The 12,391-nt window shown below is 37.0% G+C and overlaps 1 long non-coding RNA gene across 1 annotated transcript in view; it reads right to left on the bottom strand.

The window, feature by feature from the left end:
- The window catches only part of LOC102165569, a 67,698-nt gene continuing 58,945 nt past the window's right edge, over nt 3,639–12,391 (bottom strand). The window contains exons 4-5 of the long non-coding RNA XR_305983.2: nt 5,046–5,168; nt 3,639–4,088 (exon numbers count right to left, since the gene is read on the bottom strand). This is a non-coding gene — a long non-coding RNA (uncharacterized LOC102165569). The remainder of the gene's footprint in view (nt 4,089–5,045; nt 5,169–12,391) is intronic.

Genomic DNA, 12,391 nt, shown 5'->3' with positions numbered 1-12,391 from the left:
GTCAGTCAATAAACACTGATTTTATTTCTATATTGTTGCTCTTGTGGATTACCGTCAAATTAACAAAACCAGAATTAACTTCAAAGAGTACATTGTAAATTTGGTTCAGACAAACATGGAAAACTCAGTTCTTGATGTGAAACCTGCTGACTTGATGAAGTGAGAATGGATGTCCTAAGAAAAACACTTGAGTAGGTTCTCTCACAAAATGTTTTTTCATTACTCTTTTTGAAATTGCTACCTCTAATCAGTTCCATTTCAGAGAACAACAAAAGGAAAACTTATATTCCTATTCAAGAAGTTCACAGCAAATGTTTAGATTGATTTAAGAGGATTAATGATTAGAAGTCATAGGGGAAGATCTTCAATTATCCCTAAATAAAGCACCTTGATCTTCTAAGAATGGACCCTAGAATTAATCATTCTTTTCATTATTAGGTTAAACAATTCATTTTATTTGATTGAATTTTCCAACCACAGTTTCATTCTCTAGCTAATTGTTGAGCTCAACACAGGGAGGGTAAGTAACACCTAACCTGCCCCACAGGCAGGTGTTATTCTGGTCTATAGAAATACCTGGTTTAATTTTGCGTGATTGCTTCCTTTATTTGGAGGATCTAATAAAGAAAGCTGGACTCTCCTCTCAGCTGCATTTGCTAGCTTTCATTAGAAAAATATTCAATTGTTGAGCTTTTGAACTTCACACTGAAAAAATATTCAATTGTTGAGCCCTTGAACTTCATACTGAACATTAGGTGCTGATTCTAAGTGACATGGAAAGGGGGTCTTGTGATACCCTTCAAGAATTTATTTGTTTGTTTATCTTTTCAGAGCTGCACCCACAGCATATAGAGGTTTCCAAGCTAAGGGTTGAATTGGAGCTGTAGCCACTGGCCTATACCACAGCCACAGCAATGCCAGATCTGAGCCGCATCTTGGACCTACACCATAGCTCATGCCAATGCTGGATCCTTAACCCACTGAGTGAGGCAAGGGATCAAACCTGCATCCTCATGGATCCTAGTTTGATTCGCTTCCACTGAGCCATGATGGAAACTCTCACTGCAAGAATTTAAATTGCTTTAATGACTTTTTTGGAGCCTGTGGAATATAGAATTTCAGTGTGAAATTTATACTTAATATGGTGATATTTTTACCAAATTTGTGAATCGAGAGTATGGAAGTAAAGACAAAAGGAATCCCATGGCAGGAGTTATAATAGCACAGCTTTATTGCCCAAATCCACCATTTGGCCAAAGAATTATTCTTAGAATTGTGTCTGTATACCTGTTTACCCATAAAAGTCAGGTTAAGCAGTCATATGGGGATATTTAGCACATTTTTAAGTGCAATAAGTGAATGCAATAAGGAAACTGTGCAGCAACCATAAGGGAACACAGTTTATATCAAGCTTACAGCCCAAGCCTTCCATAACTAGACCTGGTGATCTTCAGGTGGTTAGACTATGATCCTTTTGAACTCGCCTTGTAAGATGAGCATTAGCATTTTAGCCTTATACTTGCCTCAGCTTCCAAAAAACTCAATTTCTGGAAGTTCAAATCAGAAATAAATATGGTTGAATCATTCATTCTCCCACTTGTTTGTGTATTCATTATTTTTCTATTCAACTTACATTTACTGACTATGTAAAAACTAAATGACTGTGACAGGCATATAGAGATGAAGAGCATTATTTTTCTTCAAGGTGATTAAATTCTTGTGAGGGAGGTAAAAATAATAGAAATACAACAATATGTAACTATAATGAAAAACATAAAGTGTTTTACATAACTTGTTTTATGCGATCAAGGAGGTATTTTTCCGACGGTAACATTTGAGGTTATTTTTGAAGAATGTGTGGAAATTTTCTAGGCTTTCAGGACTACAAGAACATTTTTGACAGAGAGAGAAGTATTTCATGTAAATTAATTATCAAGACGATATAGTCTAAGAAATACAAATAGCTTGATTTGCATGGAATGCACAATGTTTGGTTAAATTCGAATATGACTCTAAAGATGTATCTGGAAAGGTAAACATAGGTCAGATGATGAAGGCCATAGAGTCATAGATGCCAAAATAAAGGTAATATTTTGTACTCCTTGAGAAGGAGATTTTATTAAAAAGACTTAAGCTGCAGAACAGGTGAGGCACATGGGACTTTTTAATGGGGTAAAACTATTTTGCACGATACTATAATTGTAGGTATGTTATGTTATGCATTTGTTAAAAGCATTGATACAGATAATGAACCTTAATGTATGCAAATTAAAAAAAATTATTTAGGAGTTCAATGGATCTTAAGAGGGAATGTTGGGAATGTAACAAAATAATTTAAAACAATCTGCCTGTACCACCAATGCACAAAACAACCTCACTTAAAAGAGTTAGGGAAAGTTGCTGACTTAAATAACTTTGGAAATGAGTAAGTCTCAAAATCCAAGGTAAAAGAAGCTGTACACAAGCACTGGACTGTAGTTGATAAAGTTGATAAAGTGATTGGGATAAAGATATATGAAGGGGGAAGGCTAGAGTGATCCATGGATAATAGATTAGAATTGAAGATATCAGAATGAACTCATGTTTAGTTTAATTTGCATGTATATGGTTACACAGAGAAGTGCATGTATTTATGTGTGTGTATATACATATATATACATATATATATATGACTTAGTATACATACAAATTTTTTCTTTTCTCTATCAGCTGAGATGATTATGACACTCCAGTAGAAATGGGCACACCTAGCACCCAGATCTTGGTGTCTAACACCATCCTCCAAAGGAACCAAGATTCCTTGGAGAAATGGCTGATTCCAGGAGTAAGGCAGAGGACAGATAAGGTGGGCCTGGGGCATGATGTAGTGCCAGAAAGGAAGAAGAGTAAAAAAATAAAAAGTATTGATGGGCACAGGACAAAGGGACACAGGAGACAAATGAAAGTTCTACTAGCCAAAATACTTTGGAATTGGCAATCAAGTATCCAAATGAACAAATAATTGAAAAATGATAACAGCATATTTTGTGTGCTTTTATTTTTTTACAGTTCCTCTACATATCAATTAGAAGATGTATAGCATTTGAGATCAAATGAATTATCATATTTGGTTTAAGTACTGGGGACTCTCCAAACATGATCATACCAGTTGGGATAAAAACTCTAGAGGAAGACAAGAGAGATAAGAAATGATGAACTTGGGAGTTCCCGTCATGGCGCAGTGGTTAACGAATCCGACTAGGAACCATGAGGTTGCCGGTTCGGTCCCTGCCCTTGCTCAGTGGGTTAACGATCCGGCGTTGCTGTGAGCTGTGGTGTAGGTTGCAGACGCGGCTCGGATCCCACGTTGCTGTGGCTCTGGCGTAGGCCGGTGGCTACAGCTCCAATTCGATCCCTAGCCTGGGAACCTCCATATGCCACAGGAGCAGCCCAAGAAATAGCAAAAAGACAAAAAAAAAAAAAAAAAAAAAGAAAGAAACGATGAACTTTGGGCCAATCAAGTGAAACAATGTGTAGAGAGAAGTACAAATTTTCCACTAAAAGACGACCATTGCCATTCACTAGATTATCCTGAATTAACTACATAATGAGAAAGATGTTGTTTCTTAAATAAACCAATTTATTTAAGAGTGGAGAGAAAGCATAGCTTGGAATATTTATCTTACTAAGCCTCTAAGATTTTATTTTTCACTTAGTCATTTTAAAGCATTTTTAGAGATTATCTGTTAGGAAGTGACATTATCTTCACTGTTGCAGTGTTTCGTGACTTGAGCCTGCTCTTTATTAGGACTGTTATAACCACAGAATACTTTATCTCATGTGCTGTGTCTTTACACTATTATAATGTGTTCTTCTTCATGTTATGCCAACTCAATATGTCTTCTTCCTGTCAGATTCAAGAGCCATTTTTCAGTCCATCCGGATGCAGCATTATTAGAGCACCTGGAACTGCTGATTGTCTTACGAGTCTGGTTTCCGAAACTAGAGCAGGCATTTCTGAATTCTTGTTCCACCCATATTAACCATGCAACCTTGAGAAAGTTTACTTTAACTCCATTCCATAAGCCTCAGCTGCTTTGACTGTAAAACTGACAGAATTACAGCGCTTACTACATGAAATTGTTTCAGTATCAGACAAGAGGATGTATGCACAATACTTCTTAACAGATATAAAGTAAGTTAACAGGTACTGTCAGTCAGTGGTCTTTGCTGGCCCTTCTCCTTCCTTGTCTTCATTCCTCTGCCCCATTACTGGTTCCTCTTCATTCCTTCATTCACTACTCACCATTTTACAAATTCTTACTAGACAAGCTTGTGCAGTCAGCTTGCTGGCTGACTACTTACAAGTGTGTACCTCAACCCTGGTATGGTTCCTGAGTATGAAGACTTGTTTATCCAATTTTCACAGCATGTTTATTGGTTTTTCAAAGACAGAAACTATATCTTTATTTCTGCATTTCCCTGCAAGGCACTTCATGCAGAGCTAGCTATTCAGAAGTGCTAATTTGATATTTATTGAATGAATAGGCCCACCAAACTCACTCCTTTCCTATTGTTTTCTCTCTAGCTTTTGTCTTTACTTTGGTTTATTTTTCTGGGTCAACTTTTAGGGACATTCAGCTATTGCTGACTTAGTATCTTGTTTCCTACACAATTCAAAACCAGCCCAGGGTTACCAAAGGCAAAAGCATTTTAACCTCCAAAATTTTCCAGAGCTTTTGAGATGTATATTGAGATGTAACATAGATGGATAATCTTAAGAAATACAAAGTGTTAAGTGAATATGAAAAAAAGTATAAATAAAAAATATGAAAAAAGAAAAGTGAATCAGAAGAAATATTTAACCTATCTTTTTCACCTGAATCCACAAATGATTAACATTTCAATTTTCCCTTTATTTTAAAATGTTCACACAGAAAAATAATAAGATGGTAAATCAACTTACTGACATATTGAGTCTTTGGCTGGAAAATTCAAACATCCACAGAATTTAATAAGAATGAAGCAGAATGATACCTCATACTTGAGAATTAAACTCTTCTTACCTTCTCATTTATTTCTGAATTCCTGGACTCTGAAGGCCATCACCTTATTGCACATATTTTCAGACATTCCTGATACGTCATCTGAGGGACACTCTGTGTCCTGACATCCCCCGGCAGCATCGTCTAAGGCAAAGAGATGAATGTTAATGACGTCTTGCCAATAAGCTTGAAAATAAACTGAAAATGACAACTTGGTCTTGGGTTTTTGGTTTTAGTGCCAAGTTTCAGCACCAAAACCAATTCTGCAGCCAATTTCTAAACTTCTGAAAATCGGGGTCAAAGGAAAGGCGAGAAACCAAAATGCTAACTCAGTTTGGGTCCAAAAGGTCAAAGCTACACAGATAGATTAAATGTAAAAACCCTCATCTGTATATTATCTTCCTAAGAAAAAAATTAGTCATGCAAAATGTCTACTCAACAATGTAAGGTATCTGGACTGACTAAACAATTTGATGTATTTAACCACACACTCCTTAAATGTTTTTGTTTTGGTTTGGTTTGGTTTTTTGTTTTTATATAACGACTTTTATCTTTTTTCCATTATAGCTGGTTTACAGTGTCCTGTCAATTTTCTACTGTACAGCATGGTGATCCAGTTACACATGTATCTAAACATTCTTTTTTCTCGCATTATCATGCTCCATCATAAGTGATCAGACATAGTTCCCAGTGCTACACAGCAGGATCTCATGGCTAGTCCATTCCAAAGGCAATATTCTGAATCTATTAACCCCAAGCACCCATCCACCCCACTCCCTCCCCCACCCCTTGGCAACCACAAGTCTCTTCTCCAAGTCCATTGTTTTCTTTTCTGTGGAAAGGTTCATTTATGCCTTATATTAGATTCAAGACATAAGTGATATCATATGGTGTTTGTCTTTCTCTTTCTGACTTACTTCACTCAGGATGAGAGTCTCTAGTTTCATCCATGTTGCCGCAAATGGCATTATTTTGTTCTTTTTTATGGCTGAGTAGTATTCCATTGTGTATATACACCACCTTATCCTAATCCAATCATCTGTCCATGGACATCTGGATTGTTTCCATGTCTTAGCTGTTGTGAATAGTGCTACAAAGAACATGTGGGTACAAGTGTCTTTTTCAAGGAAAGTTTTGTCGGGATATATGCTCAAGAGTGGGATTGCTGGGTCATATGGTAGTTCTATGTATAGTTTCCTCAGGTACCTCCCTACCGTTCTCCATAGTGGTTGTACCAGCTTACATTCCCACCAACAGTGCAGGAGGGTTCCCTTTTCTCCACACCCTCTCCACCTTTGTGGACTTATTAATGATGGCCATTCTGACTGGTGTGAGGTGGTATCTTGTGGTAGTTTTGATTTTCATTTCTCTAATAATCAGGGATGTTGAGCATTTTCTCATGTGCTTATTGGCCATCTGTATATCTTCCCTGGAGAAATGTCTATTCAGGTCTTTTGCCCATTTTTCAATTGGGTTGTTGGCTTTTTTTGTTGTTGAGTTGTATAAGTTGCTTGTGTATTTTAGAGATTAAGCCCTTGTCAGTTGCATCATTTGACACTATTTTCTCCCATTCTGTAAGTTGTCTTTTTGTTTCTTTTTGGTTTCCTTTGCTGTGCAAAAGTTTGATTAGATCCCATTGGTTTCTTTCTGCTTTTATTTCTGTTGCTTTGGGAGACTGACCTGAGAAAATATTCATAAGGTGGATGTCAGAGAATGTTTTGCCTATGTTCTCTTCCAGGAGTTTGATGGTGTCTTGTCTTATATTTAAGTCTTTCAGCCACTTGGAGTTTATTTTCGTGCATGGCGTGAGGGTATGTTCTCGTTTCATTGCTTTGCATGCAGCTGTCTAGGTTTCCCAGCAATACTTGCTGAAAAGACTGCCTTTTCCCCATTTTATGTTCTTGTCTCCTTTGTCAAATACTAACTGACCAAAGGTGTCTGGGTTTACTTCTGGGTTCTCTATTCTGTTCCATTGGTCTGTCTGTCTGTTTTGGTACCAGTACCACACTGTCTTGATGACTGTGGCTTTGTAATACTGCCTCAAGTCTGGGAGAGTAAGGCCTCCTGCTTGGTTTTTGTTCCTCAGAATTGCTTTGGCAATTCTGGGTCTTTTGTAGTTCCATATAAATTTTTGGATTGTTTGTTCTAATTCTGTGGAAAATGTCATGGGTAATTTGATAGGGATTGCATTGAACATGTAGATTGCTTTGGGTAGTATGGCCATTTTTACAATATTAATTTTTCCAACCCAGGAGCATGGGATATCTTTCCATTTCTTTACATCTCCTTTAATTTCCTGGATTAATGTTTTATAGGTCTCAGCAGATAAGTCCATTACCTCCTTGGTCAGGTGTATTCCCAGGTATTTGATTTTTGGGGGGGTGCAATTTTAAAAGGTATTGTACTTTTGTATTCCTTTTCTAATATTTCATTGTTAGTATACAGAAATGCGACTGATTTCTCACTGTTAATCTTATATCTTGCTACCTTGCTGAATTTGTTGATCAGTTCAAGTAGTTTTTGGGTTGAGTCCTTAGGGTTTTCTATATATAGTATCATGTCATCTGCATACAGTGACAGTTTTAGCTCTTCTCTTCCTATTTGGATGCCTTTAATAAATAATCTTCATGAATAAAGCAGTCTTATTATTATTATTATTATTTTGGTTGCACTCAAAGCACACAACAGTTTCTAGGCCAGGGATCAAACCCACACCACAGCACTAACCAGAGCCACAGCAGTAATAACACCAGATCCTTAACCCACTGAGCCACAGGGAACTCCAAAGCAGCCTTCTTTGGAAGATATATATATATATGCAACTTTTTTTTTTTTTTTTGTAATTCAAAAAGTTAAGTGTTACTGTAAATAATGTTAAGTGTAGAGGAGAAATTTAAACAATTTTACACCAATGAATATCTACTCCTTAGATTATACTGATAAGATTATAGTATATTTGCTTTATCATGACCCTTTATATCCATCAATCGATTCACCCTTTTAATTCATTTTTTTTTCTTTTTAAGGCCACACTTGCAGCACATGGAGGTTTCCAGGCTAGGGGTCAAGTCAGACCTGCAGCTGTTGGCCTACACCCCCCAGCTGCAACAATGCTGGATCCTTAACCCTTGAGCAAGGCCAAGGATTAAACGTGCATCCTCAGGGACACCGTATTGAGTTCTTAACCCACTGAGCCACAATGGGAACCCCTTTAACACATTTTTCTTTCTTTCTTTTTTGTCTTTTTAGGGCCACACCTGCGGCACATGGAGGTTCCCAGGCTAGGGGTCCAATCGGAGCTACAGCTGCCAGCTTACACCACAGCCAAGGCAATGTGGGATCCGAGCCACATCTGCGACCTACACCACAGCTCATGGCAACGCCAGACCCTTAACCCACTGAGAGAGGCCAGGGATCAATCCTGGGTCCTCATGGATGCTAGTCAGATTTGTTTCTGCTGGGCCATGACAGGAACTCCTAATGCATTTTTGATACAACTAAGTTGTAGACAATATTACACATTTCCCTAAATACTTTAACATACTTATCATTAAGAAGAATCCATAATTATTTGCTGTTTATTTCTTTCTTTGGAGGTTAAAGATATACAATTGTAGACAAGGAATGTTGCCTGCCCTTTCAATAAACAAAGAATATTATGGTGACCAAGCCATCAGCCGCTGCAGCTGCCCCCTGACCCCCGCCCCCAATGGGCGTGTCCTGAGGGGAATTCAAGACGCAGAAAATCAGGACACTGGTCCTAAGCAGTTAAGGTACATAGCAAAGGAATACTTTCAATAAGCCCAAAGCTTGCATCTTATTATATAGAGAAAAGCACTAAAATCATTAACTTGAGTTACCTGTTTTTTTGGTGTGATTAGCAGTAATCTTTTACAAAGATGTATGCTTGATTTATGTATTTCTGTAGTCAAAAACGCAAAATATGTACCAGCTCCTCCCTCTATCTTTTAGGAACAGTTCCCTCAGAGCTCTCTGAGAGGCTGCCATCCCAGCGATAGTCCTTAGTAAGACCCCAAACAAAACATAATTCTCAAATTTTAGGTTGTGCATTTTTTTCCAGTGGGCACAATGAAATGCACAAATTTTAAATGTACCATTTGATGAGTTCTGACAAATGCATACACCTGAATACAAGTCTTTATCATAACACGGGGTAATAATATTACTCAATTACTCCAAGTAATTGTTATGTCCTTTTTTTTTTTTTTTTTTTTTGGCTTTTGTCCTTTGAGGCTGCACCTGTGGCATATGGAGGTTCCCAGGCTAGAGGATGAATGAGAGCTGTAGCTGCTGGCCTATGCCTACACCACAGCTCATGGCAATGCTGGATCCTTAGCCACTGAGCAAGGCCAGGGATCGAAGCTGCAACCTCATGGTTCCTAGTCAGATTCATTTCCACTGATCCACGACGGGAACTCCTGTTGTGTCTTAATTACAATTTTAAATTAATAGCATATTAAGTGAATGTTCCATGCTAAGGGATCAGAATTTCTTTTCTACTTATTAACCTTCGTAAAAATTTGTAGAAATGATTTTCCTAATTCAGTAAATAATAGTAGCTGTGCTTGAGGAAGACACTATTGACAGGGAAGTGCAATTCATTCTTGCTCTAAACAGAGAAAATGTCATTGAAAACAGTGGACAGGATTCTCTTTACTGAAGAAAAGTGCTTTACCCCTGATAATCACCAAGGAAAGAACTACCTACTGTTTCTCTGCAGTCTTAACCCCACTTTAAAAAGACAAAATAAAAAGACAAAATACTGGATATTCACTTAAAAGGTAATTTGTATGGCCTTTTGTTGATGAATTCAAAATCAAAAACATTCTATTTCCTGAATTGTTGAAAATTTTGTTATGGAAAAACTTTGTAAACAGCCAATATCTTAAAATTAGTATAATTAATGAAATAATACTAATCCATACATTTACATAAAATTAATTAGCCTCCATTAGATTTACTAATTTTTTACTAAAACCTTGTTTTAATTCTATTGCAAAGTAAAGTGCCATATTACTAAATGGGTATAAAGTTTTTACAAATTTTACCAGTTTATTCAGGCTTGTAAATGGATGGTTAAGATTCCTAGACTTGGGGATTAGCTATTTAAGCATAACTGATGGATTTCTTGCAGCTTATCTGTTAATTAATGAAGACAATGTACCAGTACTCAAATTCAGAAGTTTGTTATTGAGATGTCCTTTAAGAAACTGGGAGAGTTTTTCTGTGCCTAAAGAATGGGCTGAAGAGTAAGATTTTAAAGTTGTCTATATTTGCAAATATTTAGAAATGTCTACAGATAATTCTTTCCCCTCAAATCTCTGAATCTCTAGACCACAAATATTAAATCCTTGCTCCTCCAATTATAGTAAATGTGTATCTAAATGTTACAAATCTCTTGTTTACATATCCTTAAAGTTTCTCTTTCAAAAAATTATTACTGTTACTTGGCACTATGGGAAGAGACCGCATAAATTAGTCAAAACTACACAAATTTGGGTATTATTTTCCCTGTCAACAAGAAATGACCCAGAATAAAAGAAAGCTACAAACTTAGAGAAGCTTATCAAGTAAAAAAAAGGCAATTTCCTGTCTTAAAAATGTACTATAGCTCAGATTCTCTTTATTAACCACTACTTGGGATTAGATTATTTTTGAAAAAAAAATTTCAAAATATTTAAAGATTAATAATAAACATGTTGATGTAATTCAAATGCAATTTGTGAATAAAGAGAAATTGCAAACATTCATTTAGTTCCTCTCTTCCTCTGGGGTATAGAGTTTCTCTGGGGCAAGCCTAGATCCAGGTTTATCTTTTCTCAGATTTCAAGCTCTTGAAGTGTCTTCATCGAAAATTTTAGGTCACCAAAAAAATTGGTAATGAAAAGTTCCAGGGATGGTGAAACAAAACCTTGCCAATATACTCTATTTCACACTGGTTTTCAAAGCTATTAAGGTTCTTTTGAGAGGACAGACCAATTTTAAGAATCAATTCCATGCATTAAGTAGCTAAAATAAAAGGCTCCATAGACCTCTCTTGTCTGCGGGTAATATTTCCTAAAGTTTTCTCCATCATTTCCTGTATTTCCCTCCCTTCCACTTCCTCCTTGGCCCACTCCTTCTCTAAACACAATGGAAAAAAGATAGTTGAGTAGAAGTATCAGACCTGAATTATAATATGTAAGAGCTATTCAACAACTTTTCATGTTAAATACACACATTTTCACAATTTCTGGATCACAGAGATAAATCATTTTTAAATTTATCCTCTCAAATGTGAAGTTCAACGTAGATCTGGGATACAGATTTCATCTACCTCTTTATATAACATTTATGAACTTTAACTTACCAGACACTGGCTTGACTGCTATGGCCTGTAAATAAATGAAAGCTTCATTTCAAGTACTATGTTTGAATTTATAGACTACTTAGCTATTTAGTTTAATTTTACAAATATTGTAAGGCAACTCATTTCAAAATACCTCTGACCGCTTGCCCACATTCACATCAGATAATATTATTTACAAATGTTTCTATCAAGCACCATAGCAGAAATCAATCATCAGAGTCAAGGTCAAGTGGTGTGCTGGCCAAGAAAGCATCTCATTATATCTGTACAGGAATATGGGACCAAAGAAACGTTCATCTATATGCAGCAGCCATTGGTCTTTTCTATCTCTATACAACCAGAGAGTTGAAAAGTCTCCCTTCATGGCAACTCAAAATTCGGATGCATCCATCCACTTTAAACAACTCAGTGCTTCACTGTGGGCCCAGTACCATTTGTGTAGGGTACCTCAATGCATTTTCATTACCTGTGCTTTTTTTTTTTTTTTTTTTGGCCCTGCCTGCAGCATGCAGAAATTCCCAGACCAGGGACTGAACCCAAGCCACAGCAGTGACAATGCCAAATCCCTAACCATTAGACCATCAAGGAACTTCATCAATGCTTTTTTTTTTCTTTAGGGCTACATCTGCGGTATATGAAAGTTCCCAGGCTAAGGGTCGAATTGGAGCTGCAGCTGCCAACCACAGCCACAGCCACAGCCATGCTGAATCCAAGCCACACAGGTGACCTCCGCCACAGTTCACAGCAACACCAGATCTTTAACCCACTGCGCAAAGCCAGGGGTGGAAGCTTCATCCTCGTGGACACCATGTCAGTTTCTTAATCCACTGAGCCACAACAAGAACTCCAAAAACTGTGCTTTCGACTATTGTTTATATAAACAGAACACCTGGGGATGTGCCCTAGTATTAGCCAAAGTCCTTTAAAGAAAAGTAAAATCATTCTAAGTATTTCAACTGAGATAATTCAATTCAGGGAGCTGCTTATATAGGCATTA

The sequence above is a fragment of the Sus scrofa genome, chromosome 10, assembly GCF_000003025.6.
Source record: "Sus scrofa isolate TJ Tabasco breed Duroc chromosome 10, Sscrofa11.1, whole genome shotgun sequence".
Lineage (NCBI taxonomy): Eukaryota > Metazoa > Chordata > Mammalia > Artiodactyla > Suidae > Sus > Sus scrofa.
Note: the sequence above shows the minus strand (reverse complement) of the source record. Positions and strands in the feature narration are given on the sequence as shown.